The 22,907-nt window shown below is 49.4% G+C and overlaps 1 protein-coding gene across 3 annotated transcripts in view; it reads left to right on the top strand.

The window, feature by feature from the left end:
• Positions 1 to 22,907, top strand: part of PTPRE (protein tyrosine phosphatase receptor type E) — a 167,367-nt gene that overhangs the window by 48,437 nt on the left and 96,023 nt on the right. For all 3 annotated transcript variants that reach the window (XM_067709057.1, XM_067709056.1, XM_067709052.1), the window contains exon 2: positions 19,345 to 19,367. The gene's annotated coding sequence lies outside the window, so the exon portion shown is untranslated. The remainder of the gene's footprint in view (positions 1 to 19,344; positions 19,368 to 22,907) is intronic.

Raw genomic sequence — 22,907 nt, 5'->3', positions numbered from 1 at the left:
CCAGGTATTTGCAGTAGAAGGTAAGAGCTAGATCCCAACCAGAAATGTTTACATTTCCTTTAATTAGGAAGAAGTCATGATTTCCCTTTGTATTTCTTCCACCGTTTATATTAAAACATAAGTACGTAACCAATTTCATTTTGTATTCCTCTTACAGTTTATATGAAAACATAAATATAAATGTGTTTTAGTGGCCAGACATTAGATGAGAAACCTGGCTTAATTTGAGCTGAGCAGGGGGACCCCCTCGTTGGGTACAGTGAGGGTCTGAGCCCAGAAACCTTGTCTCTGTCTGGTACCCACTGTGGAGCCTTTAGAGCACAGCCAGCTTGGGGTTGGGCCCGTCTCTCACCTTGTTCACTGGCTGTGAACCACACTCCTGGACGCTGAGGTCTCCTGTCTCCTCCTTCAGGTGTCCTCCTTCAGGTCCTCCTCACTGGCCCCTTTGCCTGCACCGCCCGGCCCCTGGATGCCTCTGCACGGTCGCTGGTCCACAGGTGGCCCCGGCTGAGTGCAGTGCCAGCTCCCACACCCACTGAACAGGGCAATGAGCAGGTGCGCCGGGTCTTCACTACGCATCCAGACACCTGAACAAGTGGACGGGCATTGCATCCTCATTTTAACACAAGGCGTGGAACTCAGCGGTCCAGGCGCTGCATCTTGGGTCGGCAGGGTTCGCTGTCTCTGGCTGGATGTCCATGTTCTGATAGGAACTGTTCTGATAGGAACTGCTCGAAGGTTACCCATCATTTATGTTTTAAAGTGTGTCAGGAAACTGAAGGAAAGGTAGGACTAGGGGAGGTGTCTCAGGTATAATACGTCAACAGATATTGCAGTCGAAATACACACAGAGGGAAACTTTTGGGAGAAGGTTGTGGTCCTGGTTCTGATAAAAAGTCAGTATTTATTAAGCCTGTGGCCTGAGCCAGACATCGTAGAAGTTCCATTATGAACGTTACCTGGCACATCCCACCTCTTTACAAGGTGGCCAGCCACTCAGTTTTCCAGGGAGTGAGGGGTTCACCGGCCCGTGGGATTTTCAGTGTAGAACAAGAAGGTCCGGGGCAAAGCTGGGCTAGTCGGTCACCACATTTCCGACTTTCCCAGGGAAAAGGGGGACTTCCCTCATTTTGTAAATGGAAACCCCACAGCTCAGAACGGGGAGCCTTTCTCCCCTGGCAGAAGGACCGATCCGAATCCATGTGCTTTGACCACAGCACCTGATCAGCCCCTGAAAGGCAGTTCCCTCCCACCACTGAAGGGTCAGGGTCATCCGTAGGGTCAACATCATGAAAAGATTTACATGCAGATTGAAGATTCCTGTCCTTTTGAAAACAAATAAAAGTCAGAAAGTCATTTCAAATAAAGTTCGTGCCTAAAGGTAAACAAGCTTGTTTCATAAGAAATCAGGCTTCTGATGGCGAACAAGCAAACACGCCAAGGGCACAGCCAGGCCAGGGGCACTGTGCCCTTCAACCCCTTAAGTCTCCTGATGCTAACGGTCATCTGTCACCCTGTTGGGCGAGGAGCAGGTAAAGCGAGGATGTTTCTTAGTTGACCATATTTGCAAATTGCTTTTTTTTTTTTTTAACGTCTTTATTGGAGTATAATTGCTTTACAGTGTTGTGTTAGTTTCTGCTGTATAACAAAGTGAATCAGCTATATGTATACATATATCCCCATATCCCCTCGCTCTTGCGTCCCCCTCCCACCCTCCCTATCCCACCCCTCTAGGTGGTCACAAAGCACGGAGCTGATCTCCCTGTGCTATGCGGCTGCTTCCCACTAGTTATCTATTTTACATTTGGTAGTGTAGATACGTCCATGCCACTCTCTCACTTCGTCCCAGCTTACCCTTCCCCCTCCGTGTGTCCTCAAGTCCATTCTCTATGTCAGTGGCTTTATTCCTGTCCTGCCCCTAGGTTCATCAGAACCATTTTTTTGTTTTTAGATTCCATATATATGTGTTAGCATATGGTATTTGTTTTTCTCTTTCTGACTTCACTCTGTAGGACAGACTCTAGGTCCATCCACCTCACTACAAATAACTCAATTTCGTTGCTTTTTATGGCTGAGTAATATTCCATTGTATATACGTGCCGCATGTTCTTTATCCATTCATCTAAAGACACATTAGTTAATTTGTTTGCTTATTTATACAGGGTCAAAAGCAATACCAGCAATGATCTAAAATAGTAGCTCAAATTACTACCGTGGAGCATCCCTCCCGATGTGGGTTTACTTACAGAGCGAGCCGCTGAGTAACCAGCAGGGCCGGGGGACAACATGGGGTTGCCTCCTGCTGCTTTATCCCCACTCCCTCTCCTCCTTCCGGGGCAAACACTCTCCCCACTTCTAAGCCCTCCATTCGTTTGACTTGCTTTTGAACTTTATGTAAATAGAATCATAGAGTATGTAACACCTTTTTTTCATGTTTTGTGAAAACCTACGATGAGCAAAAGGCACTATGCAGTTTCTCAGTGAGTCCCCATGACGTGGCTTTGATGGCATCCCAGTTGGCTCTTGTGGACACGTGTGTCCCTGTGTCGGTCACAGAGTCGTCTTAGTGGCCAGTCCTCAAAGGCCGTGCTCACCGATGACCAGCTCACAGACCGTGTGTGTTCAGGAAGGCGTCGCCACCACGTGAATCGATGGTTTAGCATTCGGCGTAACTGTGAATTCGGCAGAGCACTTCGGGCACTGTGCGCCTGGGAAGGTTTCGGGATGTGGCAGTTGCCTGCGCTCTGGGCTGCAGCAGGCAAGTTGGCACGAGGAAGAGTGGCAGCCACCTGGGGGGTGGAGGAGGGAGGGGAGGGGCCTTCAGGTGTCATCTTACAGGGCAGCTACCACAGACCTGATGTCCAGTGAAGGCACAGCCATCTCGACAGACGGTCCCCGGCCAGCCCCGGCTCTACCCAGCAAAATGTTCGCCCACCCTGGCCACCCACAGGGGTTGTCTCTGACAACCAGAGAGCTGTGGGTCAGAGCCCAGGGCAGGAAATGCCCATCGATTCCATCCTGGGCACGGGCGTTACCAGTGTGTCATCTTGGTAATCTGTGCTCTTTACCCCCAAGAAGGGTTTGGGGCAACTTAGGGAAGGGAGGCTGCACTGTGTCAGGATGGTGGTAATTCGGGCGGGTTTGGGTCTGCGTGCTGCCTTCGCCTTGAGCTCCTGCGTCTGTGTCTCTAACTCTGCGTTTCTACCCTGTGAAGCTGGAATAATAACCAGGCGGTCGCGAGAATTCAGTTAAAAATATTTGGTGGAAGCACCCTGCACAAGTAGGCATTCCACAGATGCCAGCTCCCTTTCCCTGGAGATAAGTTGTGATTGCAGTTGTACCTTAAATTCGGTCCTAAGCTTCCTGGCTGACATGGCAAAAACGGAAACACAATGGTTCGTATTGTTCTAGTCTGATTAAAAGAATGTTCCCGCTTTTCCAGGAAGCATCAACACTTTCCTGGTGCTAGTTTCTAAGACGGCTTTATTTTGAAAGCCAGAGTCATTCAGTTGATGGTGTTTGCAACAATGATTTTTTTTTCTCCAGAAGATGGAGAAATCCCCGTTCTATCTCCACAGCATGTATTAATCCCTTAATTTAAGAAATACTGAACTGAGGGTATAGTACTAAATTAAGTATGGAAAGCTAATACCTTGGCATAGGATTAAGTAAGTTCTGTTTCTCCATTTCTTTCACCATCGCTTTTTCGTGGAATCTTATGATAATAACATAAAACAAAAGAGCGTAAAGTCTGGAGGGACTAGAGGGGACCCTGGGTTCACCCAGTGCTCTGGAGCCTTCCAGGGTCACCGTGTGGGTGAAGGAGGTGACATCCGTAACCGTGCCCGGTGGTCTCTTGGTGTCGGCATCTGTACAGGAACCAATCGCACTAGGGGTCTGTAGAATCATAGCGAGTGTAAGCTAGTTAGTCGAGACCGGAGTGAGCGGCCGCCACCGTCCTCAGAATTTGTGGACGTGCTGGTGCCTGTGGTGGGCTCTGCTCCCCGGGCTCACGGACACCGGGTCCAGGGGGCAAGGAGCCTTGCAGAGGGAAGCGTGGGTGTCTCCCTCCCCTGCCCGGCAGCTCAAGAATTTGGATTCCTTTGCCCAAAACATTGCAGTTCTTTGTTTTTCTCCTAGAGGAACTTACACACACACACACACACACACACACACACACACACACACACGCACATAGAATAGTGTGTAACCAAGGTGTTTCCCTGGCCTGCAGTGGCCTGGGAGCCCACCACACACACATGCAGACTCTGGACCAAGAGAGGCAGAGGTGAGGGGGCTGGAAAGGTAGGGGCCACTGCACAGTGAGGTTCTTGGGGACCCTGTCCTCCCAGGGCCTTCGAGAGCAGAGCTGCTACGTGACAGCAAGAGTGCCTTAGACCTCGGAGCTGAGCAAGCCAGGGAAGGGCAGTGAGGGGCCTTATCACTGTAAGCACAGCTTTGCAGGTGAAAGGTCTGCATTTGCAGAATTAGCTGGAGTCAGAGCTACAGACCTGGAGCGCCCTACTCCCGCCCAGGACCAGAGTCCAGATTCCTGTCCTTAGAGGCAGCCCATCTCTCCTCCCTTGTTGCCTGTCCCGGGGGGTTGTGGTGGGGGGGGGACCCTTCCTTCACCACTGTTGACAACTCATCTGTTGTAGTTTTTTGTGTAGCCCAAAGCATCTCATCAGATGCTTCAAACATGGTAGGCATTCGAGAAATATCTGCTGATCAACTGATTACATGTTATAGCCACAGATGGAACGATCCTACAACCTCCTAAAAATACTTTATACAATTATTATTCTAAACTCTGGAGCTTGAAAATTTTGACGATTCTTTCATTAATCCTACAGCAGTCTAAGTTTACTAATGGACTCTAAAGTTTTCATTACAGCTGCGTTCATGAACGAGATAACCTGATGTCTCCCATGTTGAAGATTTTAGGTGGATAATATTCCTACTCAAGTCATAAGAACCATTTATTGGAGAGAGACCATTTTGTTTTAATTATGAACGATTAGTCATTTAAAAAATAACCCATCCCCCCAGGTGAAATTTATCTGGGGCTAGTGGTTGGACAGAAAGGCTTCTATGCCATTCAAATTAGTTGACACAGCAAAGTCAACTGGGTCATTATCCCGACCCATATCTGTGACGGAACCGGAGGGCTGCCTGTCTAACACACGGCAGCAAAGGCCGCTGTGTCCTTTTGCCCACGCAGAGGGCCTGACCGTATGTCACACGGAACGGAAATGTTAGGGAAGATCTTTTTGCTGTTGTCGTTTAATGAGTACAGAGTTTGTTTTGCAAAATGAAAAAGCTCATCTTGTATATTGCACAACGTGAATATACTAAACGCTACTGAACTGTGCGCTTGAAAGTGATTGAAATGATACATTTTGTGTTATGTGTATTTTTAAAATTTTTATTTTATATTGAATTATAGGTGATTAACAATGTTGTGTTAGTTTCAGGTGTACAGCAAAGTGATTCAGTTATGCATATACATGTATCTATTCTTTTTTGAATTCTTTTCCCATTTAGGTTATTAACAGAATATTGAGCGGAGTTCCCTGTGCTGTACAGCAGGTCCTTGTGGGTTATCTGTTTTAAATACAGCCGTGTGTACGTGTCAGTCCCAAACTCCCCAACGTGACCTGCGGTGTGAACTTCGTTCATCGCGAGGGTTACACACGGTTGGACGTGGCGGTCACTGAGGCCGGCACATTTGCACAGAGGGTCACCCAAACGCTCAGGGCCCACTGAGTCCACTGCACAGAAGGGCCCCGCTGGGCACAGGGGCTCTGGCCCCGGGCGAAGGGTCAGGGAACTGTTGGGAACACGGCTGTTAGACTCACAGGCTCGGGTGGAGGGTGAGGTTTGTCCTCACTGAGGGAGGTCACCCATGTCTCAGAGCTCCTGTTTCCTCCTCGGTCGTGGGGAGGGTCGTCCTTGGCCCTTTGCTCTAAGGAGAGGGAGGCTTCGGGGAGGAGGTGCCTGCCCGGGGCTTGACACGCAGCGCGGCCACGGGGTACGCGAGCCCGTGCACGGCAGCCTGGCCTTGCTGTCCTCACGGTCACGGTGATTTCAGTTCTCAGGTAGAATGACCAAATGGGTAAGGTGGGCGCCATCCAGCCCTGCCCTCAGTGCTTCTCCCTCACGAGGTGGTTCCGGCAGGGGGTCCCAAGAGCCCGTGGTTTCCGGGTCAGTTAACGTGGAAGCGGGTTCTTTGGAAACTTGGCTGCTCTGCAGTGAGACTCCCAGCTCTCCGCTGGACAAAGATACGGGCCGGGGGGCAGGCGGCTCGCTCGGGCCAGTCGGGGACACCTGCTGGGGTGGCCAGCGGGCCGAGGCAGGGTCTGTTCGGTGCCCTTAGGTCCTGCCAGGTTCAGGCCTGCTCTTGAGCTCTGGGCCGTTTTCCCAAATTCAACTTCCAGAGCTCTTACCTCTTCAGAGACCCAGCTCTGTTTCAAATGAGCTGAACGTTCTTTGAATTTGCTCACGAGTCACTGATCTGAGTTTGGGTTTAGGTGGGAAGGTGGTTCTTTGGTGTCCTTGGCTGCAACACATCCCATAAACGGTGGTCGTTTAAGGAAACGAGGGCGCTGTGGCTGGGGAGGCATCTCTGGAGCGTCCTTCCCCTGGCCGGCTGGGTCACGACTGCTTCCTCGGCCGTGGCCCTGGGCACTGCTCCTTGCATACAGCTTGTCTCCCAGGAAGTGATTCCCGGCCCGGGCATCAAAGCATCAGGATTCCCAGACGTTGGGGGCATCATTGCCCAAGGGCGATGCCCAGGGGATATCGCTTCAGGCCTGACCTCTTTCTGACCACGTGCAACTGGCTTCCAGGTCGTCGTGTGGATTAGAGAGGCCCCTGTACTGGGGGTGTCCAGCCTTGAGCCTGACAGGTCATCAGTGCCCCTCTGACCCCTGTGCACGTGGCCCCAGCCCACTGCCACCCCCAGGGGGCCAGCAGTGGCCTCTCTGTCCTGAGCCGCCCGTTACCTGGACCTTCCCCTCTCCCCTTCACAGCTCACAAGCTCGTTCACTCAGCGCTGCATGCTTGGATCTTCCCCTGAAGCCATCTGTGACCTCATGTGTAGAGGCCATTGAAGCACAGAGAGGATGTGGGACCTGCCCAAGGTCACCTAGGTAGGAAGGTCACCCGCCTTCCGTGGCAGCAGTGCTGGGGGCTGGCTTGGGGAGCACACGCGCTGCTTCTCCCTCCCTCCCTCAGACTTGGGTCACAGGGCAGACCACCGGCCATACGTGAGGCCGGGGAGGACCCTGGGGCCCCTGCTCCACTTCCAGCCTCTGACATCTCCACATTTACCCCAGTGCCTGGGACTGTACAGATTGTTTGTGGAAGCAGCTCAAATCCCTTCATTTTCAGATGACTCCTTGAGTGGTAAAGGAAGAAAATCATTTTCTTTGAGAATGATGGGTACGCTGCCTGCCAGTGGGAGAGGAGGGCTGACCTTTCTAGGTCGATGAAGGAGAATGCCAGTGGAACACGACACTTGTGTTGCAGTCTATTGTCCCGAATGGAGCGCGGCATATTTGTGTCATAATGCCGTTTTTGTTTTCAGATGAATACTGCAGTTTTCTTAAGTGTGGAGGAGGGATTCCTTACAAGTTCACAGGACTTTTCCTGTGGCGGGGCAGGGGGAAAATGGGCGCCCGTCCTCAGCAACAACGCATATATCAAGCCTGGAGACATTTTTGTTAATAGCTCAGTGATGTATGAGTTCCCCGAAAGCTCCCCTTCCATCGTGAGCTCTCTGTCAAATGGCGACGTTTCGTTTTTCCTCTTTAGGACGACACATTTAATGCTCGAGATGTTCTCTTTCCCCTCGTTGTTTTAAAAGCAGCCTCTTCTCTGAGCATTTTCCAAGGATTCTTAAGAATGAACTAGTTTAGATGGTTCAGATCAGCCAGTTAAGGTGGGGAAAAAATCATAAAATGTTTGAGGGGTTCTGGGCAAAATAACTTGTTGATGAGTAGATCTCTTAGCTGTCTGGCTTGCTGGGTTTCAAAGTCTTTCTTGGAAGACTTTATTTCCAAGTTCGTTATTACTAACAAACTGCTCTGCTCTGGAGGCCATGTTCCTGAAAAAGAACTGCGCCATTTTCAAAAAGGTTTTCTCCTTTTCTTATGATGCTTGTATATGTCCTTAGTCTCTCAGTGACATGCTCTGGGTGTCCGTGAGGGATTCCCGTACACATTACTTCCTGGCGACTCTGAGACTAGGACCCCACCTCCAGGAATGGCAAACCTTCTACCTGGGTGCCCAACTCAGGTCCGAGGTTACCTTGATTTCTTCCTTCCCTTTCTTTCCTCTTCACATCCATTCCCCGAGGCTGGTGGGCTCTTCCCCCCTTGATCTGTAGATAGCCGCCTTCCCCGGCTCCATCCCTACTGCCAGTGCCCTCAGGGGCACCTCCCCGTGGGATCCACTGGCGAGGCTCAGCTCACCCCAGCCTTTGACCTCTCCGCAGCCAGCACAGTGACCTTCCTTGCAGAGAGCAGAAAGCGATGTCCAGGCTGCCAGACTTCTGCAGCCCCCTCATGGCTACAACCCCGATCCAAATGCCTTTGCGGCTTCCCGGGCCCTGCCCATCTCACATTCCAGATCCGTATTAGTGACTCGCCGGGTATCTACGGAGTTCAGTGCTGGATCCTGTATGTGGGTTTACCTCATCTGTTCACCCAGCACAGTAGGGATTCTTATCCTTATCTTGCAGGGGAGGAAACGGAGGCTCAAAAAGGTTAAATGACTTGTTCCAAGGTTAAAGCCAGGATTCAGACCATCTGCCATTTTTAGAATGTTCCGTGAGCTCCCCAGCTTCCTCGCCTTTTTGTCATCTGCCTGGAGATCTTATTCTTGAGAAAGATGCCCTGACCTCGGCCCACAGGGGTTACGGGCTGCCGCTGCCATCTCTCACAGCCCCTGGGCTACCGTGATCAGAACACTCACCCCTGCCTTTCAGTGACTTGTTGATAAGCCTGTCATTGGACTCCGTTAGAGTAAAGACCCGGAGCTTCCGTCCACGTACTTTTTTAATCACTTAAATTCTCAGCACTTGGCATGACACTAGCACCTAAGTAGACGCTCAGTGAACAGTAGACACTCAATGAACAGTAACGTCTGATTTAAAGCACTTACTCATTCTTGCAGCTAATATTTTCTGAGTTTCTGGTAAGTGCACAGAACTTTGTATATAATAAAGACGTTCGAGTTAGAGATAATAGGATTTCTGTTCAGAAGGCAGCAAACTAGCCACAGATCGTGGATATGGGGGTGAGCGCACCTTGCTTTTGTCATCTGCAAAATGTGGATTGTGCCTGCCCACATCATAGGGCAGCCGAGACGGTGGCAAAGGTGGCCTGATCTCGATCCACCATCCTCTATATCCTGTTGTTATGAAGGTGGGGCTGGAAAAAGAGGACACAGAGGGTGCAGCAGAGAATAGCTTTGTGCTCCTGGAGCAGCAGGAGGGATAAGACCAGGGTAGCCTGGTGGTTGGGACAAGAGGGCGGGGCTTAAGCGGCACCTGGGCAGAGGGGGGCGGGGTTTGGGGGAGACGGGGAGCTTTCTGGGTCAGGGAGCAGCATGAGGAAAGTGATGATGTGGGGAAGACCTTGATGTGTCTGGAGGACAGTAAAACACAGTTTCTGTGGGTGAGGAGCCTCTGGAAAGTTCCGCCCTGCACAGTCTTGCGAGAAGCATGCTGTGGCTTTCGGAGGGGCTGCTGAAAGGGGGGAGCTTGGCGTTAGAAGTAGGCAGGGGACCCCCAAGTTGGAGGGTGTCTGGGTACCACGTGCTGCTCACTTGTGGCCTTTCCACATCCGGAGACTCTTCCCCGGGAACTTCCAGGCTCTGTTGAGCAATCCAGGGGGTTGTCTACCAACACACTCGACTTTTCTCATCGATGCCAATCTGATGAGCAGAAATGCTGTTGTCTTTATTCAGTAACAATAGTTATCATTATGTCATCATAATATTGCATCTCTTAATACTAGCAAAGTGGCACGTTTTACTTGTCCCTTTGCTATTTGTATATGATTGTTGGTAACTGGCATTTTAACTAACAGCAACAATTGATATTTTAAAACTAAGCACATTATAAGTTTCCTTTCATTCTGGGTCCACGGGAATAATGATCCCCCTGAATAATTACTTAATGCCGTGGCCCATCCCTTGCACTGCCTTTGGGAACGTGGCTTTGCCCTTGGCCTCTGCAGCTGTTGCTGCTGTTCACAGCAGAGTGTAAGGACCGTCACCAGCCGAGCCCGTCCTGAGTGCCTTTCACAGTCTGAGCCCAGTGGGAGGAGTGAAACAGGCCTTGCTCTCAAGGAAAGCCCCTCTGCAGCCCCATCCTGCAGAGGGGCAGGATGTCAGGTAAAGTGTGATCAAGGCTCTGGCACAGGCGAGCAGGGAGGCACGGGGCACGCGGAGTAGGCTGTTCCCTGGCCAGGTCTCACGCCCACCTTCAGCTGGCTGTCTAGCCCACCTTCTCCCCTGCCTCACCCGGTTGGAGACATTGAGGTGTGTTCAGGGGTGGTCACTGGGACCCCTTCATACTCTACTGGTTCCACGTTACACACGCCTGGCCCCTAGCGCCAACCTGGAGGGTCACTCGATTTTAGAGAATCACCTGGAAGGTAAGAACGGTCCTCAGACATTTTTGGGCAGCAGAAAGTTTAGAATCACAGGAGTTTTGGTACTCCTTCGGAGCTCATGAAATTCATGCAAGGTCTGTGCTGGTCTTGGGCCAGCACTGTTCTCAGCATGTGGGATATTTCTCTCTAGTGTTACTAGGAAAACTCATGGCCCTGTGTATGTATCATAAAATCACATCTCTAAGCATGTGAGTCTACTAAAAACAGGCTGAGAAACCGACTGTGGTTTCTGATTTTTATACTAATGGTTAATTTGGAGATTTTTTGGTTTGTTTTTTAATAACAGCTTGATTGAGATACTCATCACATACCACACAATTCACCTTTTAAAAGTGTGCAATGTAATGTTTTTTAGTATGTTTTTCAAGTTGTGTATCCATTACCACAATCAATTTTAGAACATTTGCACCACCCCCAGAAGAAACCCTGTATCCTTAATCAGTCACTCTCCCTTCCCTCCACCCCTCCCCCCAGCCTTAGGCAACCACCACTCTAGTTTTTGACAATGTACATTTGCCTTCTCTGAACATTTCATACAAATGGAATCTGGCCTTTCGTGATTGGCTTCTTTTACTTAGCACAATGTTTTCCAGGTTCAGCCGTGTTACAGAGTGCATCAGAAGTTCATTCCTTTTTCTTAACCAAGCAATAGTCCATTTTATGGATAAACCGTATTTTATTTATTTATTCATTTGTTGATAGACATTTGGGTTGGTTCCACTTTTTGGCTGTTATAAATATGAAAGTTTGTGTGTGGATGTGTGTCTTCCATTCTCTTGGGTTTCTGCGTAGGAGTGGAATGGCTGGATCCTGTGGTAACTCTGCGCTTAACCTTTCTCATACTGTTCTCCAAACTGGCTCTGTTACTTTACAATCCCACCAGCGGTGTATGAGGGTCGTGGTATGCGTTTTGAAAGATAAAGTCTCATTTAACAAGGAGATTGTAGTGTTCCAGCACCTGTCGTTCAGTCCCCTTTCAGAGCCTTTTAAAGGTTGTAGCCCATGGCTACAGTTCTCTTCTCTGTCTCAGGCCCCATCCTCTGCTGATCCTAAGGGCTTGGAGAGAGTCTTGAGTATTTTCAGGCATAAAAGGAAGGCTGTGAGTTGAATGTGTTAGGAAACTAGGGTGAGGTGTCCTGGCCTCTGGTGGATGAGCTCTCCCATTTTCCTTCTGCTCTTTGATCCTTAGGAAGAACCACACCTGCTGTAAATTCTGTCTGTGGGTTTTTCTACAGTGTGTGGGACAGCGCTGTGCGTACTTGGAGAACTTTGGTCCATAACAGGGATTCAGGGAGTATTTTGTGAGTGATGTGCTGAAGGTAATGCTCTCGTACTTGGACTTTCCAAAGTCGCCTTTCTTCCCCAAATCTGCATTGTTGATTTAGAGCAGCTCTGAGGGTAGAGCAAACAGCTGTGCTCAGAGCCCCCAGGCCACCCAGAAGTCCCCTGCAGACAGTCCTGTTGGAAGGGGGCTGCTTTGTGTCTCTTTCTGCCCGAGGGACATCTCTGGTCACAGAGGATATCTGGCCTGCATGTGGCCCAGCCAGAATTTCTGGGGACCCCAGGAGCAACTCAACTAATGAGGGGTGGGCCATTAAGGGTTAATTTGTATTTCAGTCCTTTTATTCCGGGTAGAACTGACTGGCAGATGAGTGATTGTTCGTGGAGAAAAAGTAATTGATCAAATTAATCTACTGATCTTATTGCTCTGTAAACTGGAAAGTGATGCTGACATTTGATGTTTTTAGTAGAAAGTTGTGACCCAACCTGAGGAGCCTGGGTGCCCATCCTACAGACCAGGACCCTGAGGTCCACGGGCGCAGGGCAAAGAATGTGCCAGCGTTGTCTTGGGACCTGGCTGAGCGTGACTCAGTTTACTGCGGTCCAGTGGGATGGGATAGGGGTACAAGAGCCAGCACCCAGGAAGCAAGAGGGCTGGGGCCAGGGTTTAGGTGGGACCCTGCTTCATAAGAAGAGTGTGCAAAGTGAAGCAGGCTTGGTCACATGCGTGTAACTAAAAACGGGGGTGAAGGGGGAGCTGGCTCACACGTGACTCATAAGGAAGGGGCGGACCTCCAAGGAGGTGACCGGATTGAAGAAACGTCATCTGCTGACAAGCCGAAGGGCTCCTGGGTTTCCTCTGTCGATGAGAAATGTCCGTTTGTCCACTACTGCAGAAGAGATAGAACCATCCTTTATGAGGCAGGATTGCCAGTGCTCGTATGTTTCCAACAATAGCCACTTTTTTCCCTCTTGGAAGTTTGTTTTCGTTTTTAATTGGAGTCTAGTTGATTTACAATGTTGTGTTAGTTTCTTCTGTAGAGCAAAGTGATTCAGTTATACATGTACATACATCCACTCTTTTTTAGATTCTTTTCCCATGTAGGTCTTTACGGAGTATTGAGTAGAGTTCCCTGTGCTATATAGTAGGTCCTTACTAGTTATTTATTTTATATCTAGTAGTGTGTATATGTCAATCCCAGTCTCCCAATTTATCTCTCCATTTTCCCGGCTGGTAACCATAAGTTTGTTTTCTACATCTGTGACTCTATTTCTGTTTTGTAAATAAGTTCATTTGTATCAATTTTTTTAGATTCCACATATAAGAAATATCATATGATATTCATCTTTGTCTGACTTACTTCACTTAGTATGATAACCTCTAGGTCCATCCATGTTGCTGCAAATGGCATTTTTTGGTTCTTTTTTATGGCTGAGTAATATTCCATCGTATATATGTACCACATCATCTTTATCCATTCGTCTGTCAGTGGACACTTAGGTTGCTTCCATGTCTTGGCTATTGTAAATAGTGCTGCTGTGAACATTGGGGTGCATGTACCTTTTCAGATGAGAGTTTTCTCCTGATATATGACCAGGAGTGGGATTGCTGGATCGCATGGTAGCTCTATTTTTAGTTTTTTAAGGAACCTCCATACTGTTCTCCATAGTGGCTGCACCCCTCTTGGAAGCTTTTGAGGGAAAGTGTGAAATCTGCACCCCTACCCCAACATTAGGAGACTTAAGGGCCCTGGGCAGTTTCCAAGGCAAAGATAACAAAGCAGAGGGGGAAGCTGGACCCCTGGTATTGGGACTGGATTTTACATGTGGGCGGGAGTGACCATCCAGGGGGAGGCAAGGGCCCAGGGGCTGCATCTTGGTGGGACTAAGCCCGCTTTAGTCCTTTTGGGTTCCTCGAGGTGGGCTGGGTGGGGTGGGAGAGCACGTGCCTTACCTGTGGGAACAGGTGCATTTCAGGACTCCTGTTTCCCATTCTCTGAATCTCCTCACCTGCTTCTCGATGCTCAGAATCTCCTGCAGGGCTCTGAGCCCAGCTCTGCACAATGAGAGAGAAAGAGCATCACTAAAGTAGCAGGTGGACACGTGCACACAGGTGGACACGTGCACACAGGTGGACACGTGCACACAGGAGGACACGTGCACACAGGAGGACACGTGCACACAGGTGGACACGTGCACACAGGAGGACACGTGCACACAGGTGGACACGTGCACACAGGTGGACACGTGCACACAGGAGGACACGCGCACACAGGTGGACACGCGCACACAGGAGGACACGTGCACACAGGAGGACACGTGCACACAGGTGGACACGTGCACACAGGTGGACACGTGCACACAGGAGGACATGTGCACACAGGTGGACACGTGCACACAGGAGGACATGTGCACACAGGAGGACACGTGCACACAGGAGGACAGTAAACCTGTCACTGAGCCTGGCTATGTGTAGAGTTAGAGGGGGGAGGGGAGGGGCCAGAGGGGCGAGCTGTGGATCTCATAGACCTGCCTTCCTCTTGCCCTCTGGTCCTGATAACCTCCCCCAGCGGAGGCTGAGCTGAGTGTGCTGTGGGTACCAGGCCCTGCTCAGAGCCCCGGGTGGGCCTCACAGCAATAGGCCCACCTAGGGACATGCACAGACCCCACAGCCCAGAAAACCCCACAGCCCAGGCAAAAAGCCCTTGTGCCTTTTTAGTACTTAGTGCAGCTGGTTCCGTTTCCCAAGGACTCCAGGAGGCAAGGAAGCCTGTGCCCAGGCCCTGGAGAGGGATCCTTAAGGCAAGTTACTTTACCTCTAGACCTCAGTCTTCCCATCTGCAAAGTGGGTCTAAACCAGACTCTTCATCAGAGTATTGAGAGGATTCAGTGAGCACTTAGCAGGACGTCTGGCTAAGTGAGCACCTGGCAGGATACCTGTCCTCAGGGTTGATACTTTCTCCAGAGATGTTCACACCATCCCTGGCCTCAAGCACTGGAGCCCCCACGAAGAAGCTACTCATGGCGAAAACACTTTTTGAAAGGTGACAGTGACTAACTGCCACAATATAAGAAGCGTTTGTGCCGAATGAGAGAGGTGGGCATGTGAATTAATAACGCCCAAGCTGGGGGCAGGAGGACGAGCCCAGGGAGCCCTGGCACCGGGCAGGGGGCGGGGCATGTGCTTGACCCACACCTGCAGCCTGCACAGATGGCCCGTGAGACGGGAGCCAGGATAGACCACCCTCCCCTCTGGGGCTTCAGAAGCGAGCACAGAGAATCCACGTCCTGTGTTCCTCAATTCCATGGCAGTGAGCATGGCATAGACAGACATGGAAAAGGGGAAACGAGCAGTTGTTTGTACTTGCAAAAACGGAGTCCTTGGCGTGCTAATTTGCATAGTTTCCTAGTCCAAAGAGGGGACCCCCAACTGTGGGGTAGAGAGGTGCCCTTATGTGCACTTTGGGGGCTGGGGATTGTGCTTCAGAAAACACTCTTGAGAAGCAGGCAGCGACGCGCATGGATCTTCTGAGCAGCTGCCCATGAATAATTTTTAAAAGTTGCCAAATATTTAGAAGTCCAGCTCGTTCGTCATAGATTCACAGAACGGGTGCCTAGGGAAATGGACTTCTTTTCAGCCTTGGCAACCGCGTTTTAAGGACCCTCCCCCTTTTCCAGGATGGGCAAAAGATTCTCCCAAACTGCTCATCATTCAGAGAGGTTTCCTTTCAGCCTTTCTTTCATGCGTTAGAAAATACAGAAATTAACAGCTTTGCTGATGCCTGGAAGGTAAACAAGGAAACTGTGAGACTTGGCAGAGTAGGAGATCAGTGAGGACCTGAAGGGATGATTCAGAGGTGTTTTGCATTCTCCCTGTCCTTTGAATCAGCAGCAGGAAGCAGGGTGAACTTGGTCCTGCTTGGACACAATGCTGAAGCAGCAGTGGTTTCATCCATTTCCACTGCCTTTGGTGGATGTGTTGGGGTTTCAGTTGCTTTCCCATGTGTAGTGATTTTCCTGCTCGTTGGACCCCCAATCGTCCTAGTTGTTGTGCTTGAGTGTCACCATGACTGAGAGTGAATGACACTCCTGCTATTCCAAGGGCTCTGACCAGTGGGTCAGGAGAAGCCGGTCTTGGGGAACACGGGAGCCCAGGAGAGTGCCACCACGATGGAGGAGCCTCACTCTGGGGTCTGATTATTCCAGGAAGATTACTTCAAGTCTAGGGTCCATAGTGTCTAATTATGTGTGTTAGATTTTTATTTGTGGGGCCTTGCTTTTTAAGATTTTAACCCATCATTAAAAGTTCACATTTTAGGTGCCCCGTACATGTAGAAATACATATATAAACATTTAAAAGTAAAATGCAGGGGCTTCCCTGGTGGCGCAGAGGTCAAGAATCCGCCTGCCAATTCAGGGGACACGGGTTCAAGCCCTGGTCTGGGAAGATCACACATGCCACAGAGCAACTAAGCCCGCGTGCCACAACTACTGAGCCCACGAGCCACAACTACTGAAGCCCGTGCGCCTAGAGCCTGTGCTCCGCAACAAGAGAAACCACCGCAGTGAGAAGCCCACACACCACAACGATCTGCTCACCACAACTAGAGAAAGCCCGCATGCAACAACGAAGACCCAATGCAGCCAAAAATAAATACATTTATATATTAAAAAAAAAAGTAAAATGCGGATGAGCATCCCCAAGTTTTTAAAATGCTGCTGCCCATTTAAAAGAGAAGCCTGTAGATACACCCTCGGCAGCATGCAGTCCCCCCACTCGAATGTTTACAATGCTTCAGGCCCAGGGTGTGTACAAAAGGCATCTTACTTTTGTCTGAGCTTGGAAAGATTACCAAGTTCTGTCCATCTCAGAGCTTGACAAGTCGGAATAATTTTAATTGTTTCCTTAAATAGAGCAGGTCCGATGGACTGATTCTAAATTGTGACGTTTTGTTCTCTCTTAGCCTTAGCCGAGGTCTGGATGCACAATAGCATTGCTGGGTGTTTCCATATCTTGTGAGCGATCAGGACCAACCCTGCAGTGCAGCCACTTCCTGCGGGAGTGCCTGCCCCCATGACCTCGCCTGCCCTCCCCGCCCCCACGGTGGATTTCCCCTGCTCCGTGGCCTCGCTTGGCCTCTTTCCCAGGGTCTAGCTGGGCATCCTCCTGCCTCTGCTCCCTGGAAGCAGAGCGGCTGCCCCTGTAGGCCCCAGGGCCAGACCTCCACACTTCCGTGGTCAGGAGGCCCAGGGCTTCTGTGAACCCAGCCGCTCCCATAGGGCTGTTTCTCCCCACAGGAAGTATGTGGCCAGCCTGGGCCTTTCTAGATCTTTCCGGCCCATAGACCACAGTGGAGCTCCTTCTAGGGTTAGAAGGGACTTTTCAAAATTCTGCAGTATGCATGTCGCCCTGAACAGAAGGTCATTTTGTGGGCCCTCCTCCTGGCAGGCAGTGCCCCACACACTAGGAATGTAAAGAAAAGGAAGATGGTCCCTGGAGGAATTACAGCTTTGCTGCGGGTGGGGGGGCGGGGGCGGTGGAGACAAGAAAAGAAAAAACAAGCAAACCGGAGGAAACCACATTGTAGGCTGGTCTCAGCATCCCTGCTTCCTTGTTCTGTGTGACGCAGGTCAAGGAGCTCACCGAGCCTCAGTCTTCTCATCCTTAAAATGGGTCTCATCTTGCCTCCTAGGATTGGCTGTGGGCTGTGGGTGAGATGCCACAGGAGCCGCCGACGCACTCGACTGGCCCAATGAACCAGTTTCCTCTCGTTTCCGTTTTCAGAGGATGGTGCTGTTCTAGTTAAGACCAGGAGCCTTTCCAGCTGTGGCACTGCCCCGTGCAAGCTCCTCAGAGACAACCGCCTCCAGAGGGACGTGGGTCCGTCCGTGGAACCAGCTTCCCCCACCCCCCGTTTTTAATGTGCTTATTTCACCATTTAGCTATTCGCTCAAGATTACGGTAGCCATCTGCAGGAGGGCCGTGGGCTAAGGGAAGTGTTCATGTGATAAAGGCTGACTTCAGAGGATATTCTGGTTGCTTGATTTTTGCTCTAATTCTGCACTTTAGAGAAGCTGATGGCTGTGGTTTCATGTGAACATGTGTGAGCCCCAAGCCAGTATAATCTGTGATCTGTTTGTAGAGCCCACTGTTTCATGTATTTTTGCTTTGCTTTAAAAATCACTTCAAAGTTTAATTCAAAATTATTAATCGGGCTCGTTTGGGATTTAGTCCACGGTCCTTTTACTCATTTATTTAACCACCCGTTTACTGGTTTTTTTGCCTTGTGGTTTTTAGTTGGGTTTGACTCAAGGCTGCAGCCCTGCTTCTGCCTATCGCTGGGTTTTGTTTTACATTAAAATGACTCAGCATTGGGCTTCCCTGGTGGCGCAGTGGTTGGGAGTCTGCCTGCCGATGCAGGGGACGCGGGTTCGTGCCCCGGTCCGGGAAGATCCCACATGCCGCGGAGCGGCTGGGCCCGTGAGCCATGGCCGCTGAGCCTGCGCGTCCGGAGCCTGTGCTCCGCAGCGGGAGAGGCCACAACAGTGAGAGGCCCGCGTACCGCAAAACAAACAAACAAACAAACAAAAACATACTAAGTGAAAGCAGCTAGTCACTAAAGGCCACATACTATACAATCCCATTTATATGAAATTTCCAGAATCAGCAAATCCATGTCGGAAAATAGATCAGTGGTTGCAGGGGCCAGTGGGTGGGGAGAGGGTGGTGTGGGGGAGTCATGAGCTAAACGGCAGGGGGTTTCCTTTGGGATGATGAAAATGTGCTACAATTAGATGGTGAGAATGGTGGCAAAACTCTGTGACGGTGCTAAATACCATTGAATTGTATACTTTAAGCAGGTGGACTTTATGGGATGTAAATTATATCTCAGTAAAGCTGTTGAAAGCCAGAAGAGCATGAAAGCTAAATGAATGGGGAACGAGCAAGCTGGATTCTGACTGAGCTGGAAAACTGGGGTGAAGGCGGGTGTCCTGTGTGGGTTTTAAGAGGCTGTCTGTGGGGAGCTGGGCTGAAGGGATGGCTGGGGGTGGGAGGGGACATTGTAGGTCACAGAAGGAGCCGCTAACAGATGGAGCGCCTTAGGGGCCAGAGGCTAACACTTCAGATCCAGGGCAGCTGCCAGGCTCCGCCATCAACCAGAGCCTACAGGAGCATTCGGGGCAGGACACTTTTGAAAGCTGATGATGGCAGCAAAAAGAAGTTATTATCACAGAGATTAAAAGGCCTCAAGAAGACCCCAAATCCTGAGGCAAAGACGGGCACATTCAACTAGTGCTGTAGCAAAAGCAGTGGCTAGAACGAGCATTATTTTTTTTTAAACCAGAAAACTGACCCTCTCTTTTTTTCTTTCTTTTTCAGACTATAGCCTTCGTTTTCCCTTGGTAAGTACAAAACTTTTAAAAAATTTTCTCTGATGTGTAGTTAACTAGCGGAAAAAAAAATGTTTGGGCTTTCAATGTTTGAGAAGTATTATCTTCTAGAGAAAGAAGGCCATATGGTCAGCGCGTTATATTTGAGTTTTATGCCTTCACTGGCTTGAACAGGCTCATATCACACTTTTGGTTACGTCATTTTTTTTTTTTTTTCGCGTTCAGAATCTGGCTCAGCTGCTCAGAATCCTGAAATGTATTGTTGAGAACACAATTCCCACACGCCTGCCCCTCACTGACTTGTCCTTACTTTTGAAAGGGCCTCTCGCCTTATCGCGGCGGCACACATTCGGGGACTGTTGGCGGCACAGTGGCGCATAATTGCATTGATGGTAATTGCTTCTTAAATTGATCTGCTGTGGGGAAAACTGCTGAAAAGGAGTTTTTCCAGATTGCACTTTTAGTGGGAAAAAATAAAAAAAAAACAACAGTGTTGGCATTCCATAATTTTTTACCTTTTGAGGCAATATTCCATGGCCTCCAGGTCCTAGTACTTAAAGAAACACCATCGCCTTTTTTGTGTTCGCTTAATCAACTTAATGTTGTCAAGTTTCCTAAGGAAACTGAGCGAAGACCATCTAAGAGGTTTTGAACTGGCTGCAGCCTGTGGGCAGGGAACGCATGGTCTGCCCTGGTAGGCGCGCACCTCTTGTGAGTGAACCAGGATGTGGGCCGCTGGGATGTTGCATTTCTCAAATGAAGCACCTTATTTGAAATACCTTGACTCTGTTAAGAATGAGTGTAAGGCTGACGGGTGGATTCTTTGGCCCCGGCTGGCCCCTCTTTTCGGGGGTGTGCCTTTCATTTGGGCATCAGTGCATATATGGTGATTCCTGGTGTGATCAAGGGCATTTTGGTTGTACAGACTGTTTCTCCTTATCTCAAAAAATGCTAAATATAGTCAAAGATTTATCAAGACAGAGAAGAGGAAAACTTCCACTTCCTACCTGCTCAACTGAGTTTGTTGTCCATGTTCTTTACCCTGTAATTATCGGATGTTGATGATTCCGAATGGCGCACTTTGCTTGGGCAAATGGTCACGGTGGGATCAAAGAGAAGGGTCATTACTGGAATAATATTACTGGGATGGAGGCTTACTTAGAGGAAGTCAGCAATGCCTTTGCCTCAGAAGCCCAAGTGAGAGGTCTTGCTCGCTCGTGTGGGTTGGGATGGATGTTAAACCTGCTGCCATCAAAAGCAGTGGATCCTGACCACGCTGAAATTAAACATTTGAGGGCAGGCCCCGCAGACTCATCTCCTTCCGAAATACAAGGCGCAGGTTATGATGCGTTAGAAGTGTCTGACCTTTGCTTCCCTCAGCTCTCGACTCAGCACTGGCCCCTCCACCCCCAGGTGCCAACCACCTGCTCTAGGATTTCCTGGCCACTCTCAGCTGAGTGAGCCCATGACCTGTGCTTCTAGGGGCCCCTAGCCTCCAGTGTCTCAAACCAGCCCCACGTTCAGAAGTGCATGCCCCGTCCAAAGGCAGCTGAGCCTGTGTCCGGGAGGCGACTTCTGACCTCTGGTTCTATCACAGGTGCTTAGTAGCCACCAGCTTCAGGCAGCGTCTCTTCCACCTGGTCCCATCCTTTGCCTCCTTTGCAATAGGAAAGTAAAGTTGTGCTTAGGGAGCTGTGAGTCCTTAGACTAAGAGCGTTTCTGATTTCCAGAGTCTTTCTCTTCCACGTGAGGAAAGTGTGTTGGAAGCACGAACTCCCCAACCGTGGCTACCTTAGGCGCTGCCTGTGTTTGGAATTGAAGGTCTTTTAGCCCATGGCACGTTCACTGCCAAACATCTCAGAATCCTTCCAGAGCGTCAGGGTTTCAGCCAATAGAAAGGAATTTATTTTTAATTGGTGAGGTTGGAAACTTGCTTTTGAGTCAGTTAGAAGTAAATAACTAGGTCACCTTGGGCAGATGGGGAGAGAGTAAATGCCCTGAGGTTTGGCCACCCCAGGCCACCATCCACACTCGGTGCAGTGGCTCCAGAGGAGTGAACATGCCAGCGTCTCAGGTGTCAGCTCTTCCTAGGATTCTTGTGACATTTAAGTGAAATAACCCAAAGTCTAAGCGTTTAGTAAAATGGTTCTTGTCTACGTCATCAGAAAATGATGCAAATTGTTTCTGCTGTTTAAAGAAGGAATTTAATTGGGTAGTGATGTATTCGCTGTATTATAATGGATATTTAAAGGCATTTCCTTGTCTAGAAATAATCCCTGATCTTCCATTTAACAAAAGACACTCTGTGTTAATATTTGACTTTTTTTTTTTTAATTTATTTTTGGCTGCATTGGGTCTTCGTTGCTGCACGCGGGCTTTCTCTAGTTGTGGCGAGCGGGGGCTACTCTTCGTTGCAGTGCGCGGGCTTCTCATTGTGGTGGCTTCTCTTGTTGTGGAGCACAGGCTCTAGGCACGTGGGCTTCAGTAGTTGTGGCACGCAGGCTCAGTAGTTGTGGCACACGGGCTTAGTTGCTCCGCGGCATGTGGGATCCTCCCGGACCAGGGCTCGAACCCGTGTCCCCTTCATTGGCAGGCAGATTCTTATCCACTGCGCCACCAGGGAAGCCTGATATTTGACTTTAAAAAAAAAAAGTCAATTTTAAACTGGAGGAAGAGGAGTCTTTTTAGTACAACCACCCATTCTCATATTTTTCTTCTTCTTTTTTTCAGTATCTAAAAATAGATTTGGGAAGTAATACTATAGTTCATATCGATCATCAGATACGACCAGAGTTCCCTCAGCTGGGGAATGCCTGCAACTCTGTGGGTCTCGGTTGCATAGCGTTCAAAAAATGCAGTGGAATTTCAGAATTAAGACTGTACGGAAGACACATAATTAAGGTTTAAATATTTTCTCCAGGCTCGTTGAGGTCTTACGTTGTTGTACCAAAGCGTATCCACCAGTAAGTGAAATTAAATGACGCTGCAGTTTGGCGATCTCACTTTGGTTCATGGAAATACCCAAGGAGTAAAAGAAAACCAAATTGAAGTGCTAATGTTAAATAACAGTGAATTTAATTTTAAGAGTAACTTAGAATATTCATTCACTAGCCTTGTCCTCTGTAAGGATCTAAGATTCCAACTCTATCAGTTTCAACGCATGTGATTTTCCTCTTCCAAGTCATTTTTCTTCTTTGGTGTTGGTCTGAACAGTCACCATGGTAGAGAGGCAAAAAATAAAGAACCTGAAAGTTTTTAAATCGACTGCAGGGGCCTTGTTCTCCCAGGGTGGGGTGAATACTCCAAGCATCTTTCTGCCCGTCTCAGCTGGGGTTGCATTTCTGTTGGCAGAACAGGTGCTCTATGTCCTGTCCTCGTTTCTGAATCTGTAGGAAGAACAGAGAAGCGTGATGGGCAGAGCACAGGAGATTTGAAAACTTTCTAAGAGATTCAATCCCTGTTTCCTTCCTTTGCCACATTCTCGGGGTTTTATTAGCATGTGTGGACTGCGCGGGTTTCCTATCCAAGCAAAATGTGTTTCTCCCAACAACA

Source organism: Pseudorca crassidens, chromosome 16 (genome assembly GCF_039906515.1).
Source record: "Pseudorca crassidens isolate mPseCra1 chromosome 16, mPseCra1.hap1, whole genome shotgun sequence".
Lineage (NCBI taxonomy): Eukaryota > Metazoa > Chordata > Mammalia > Artiodactyla > Delphinidae > Pseudorca > Pseudorca crassidens.
This window is presented reverse-complemented; position numbering and strand designations above follow the sequence as displayed.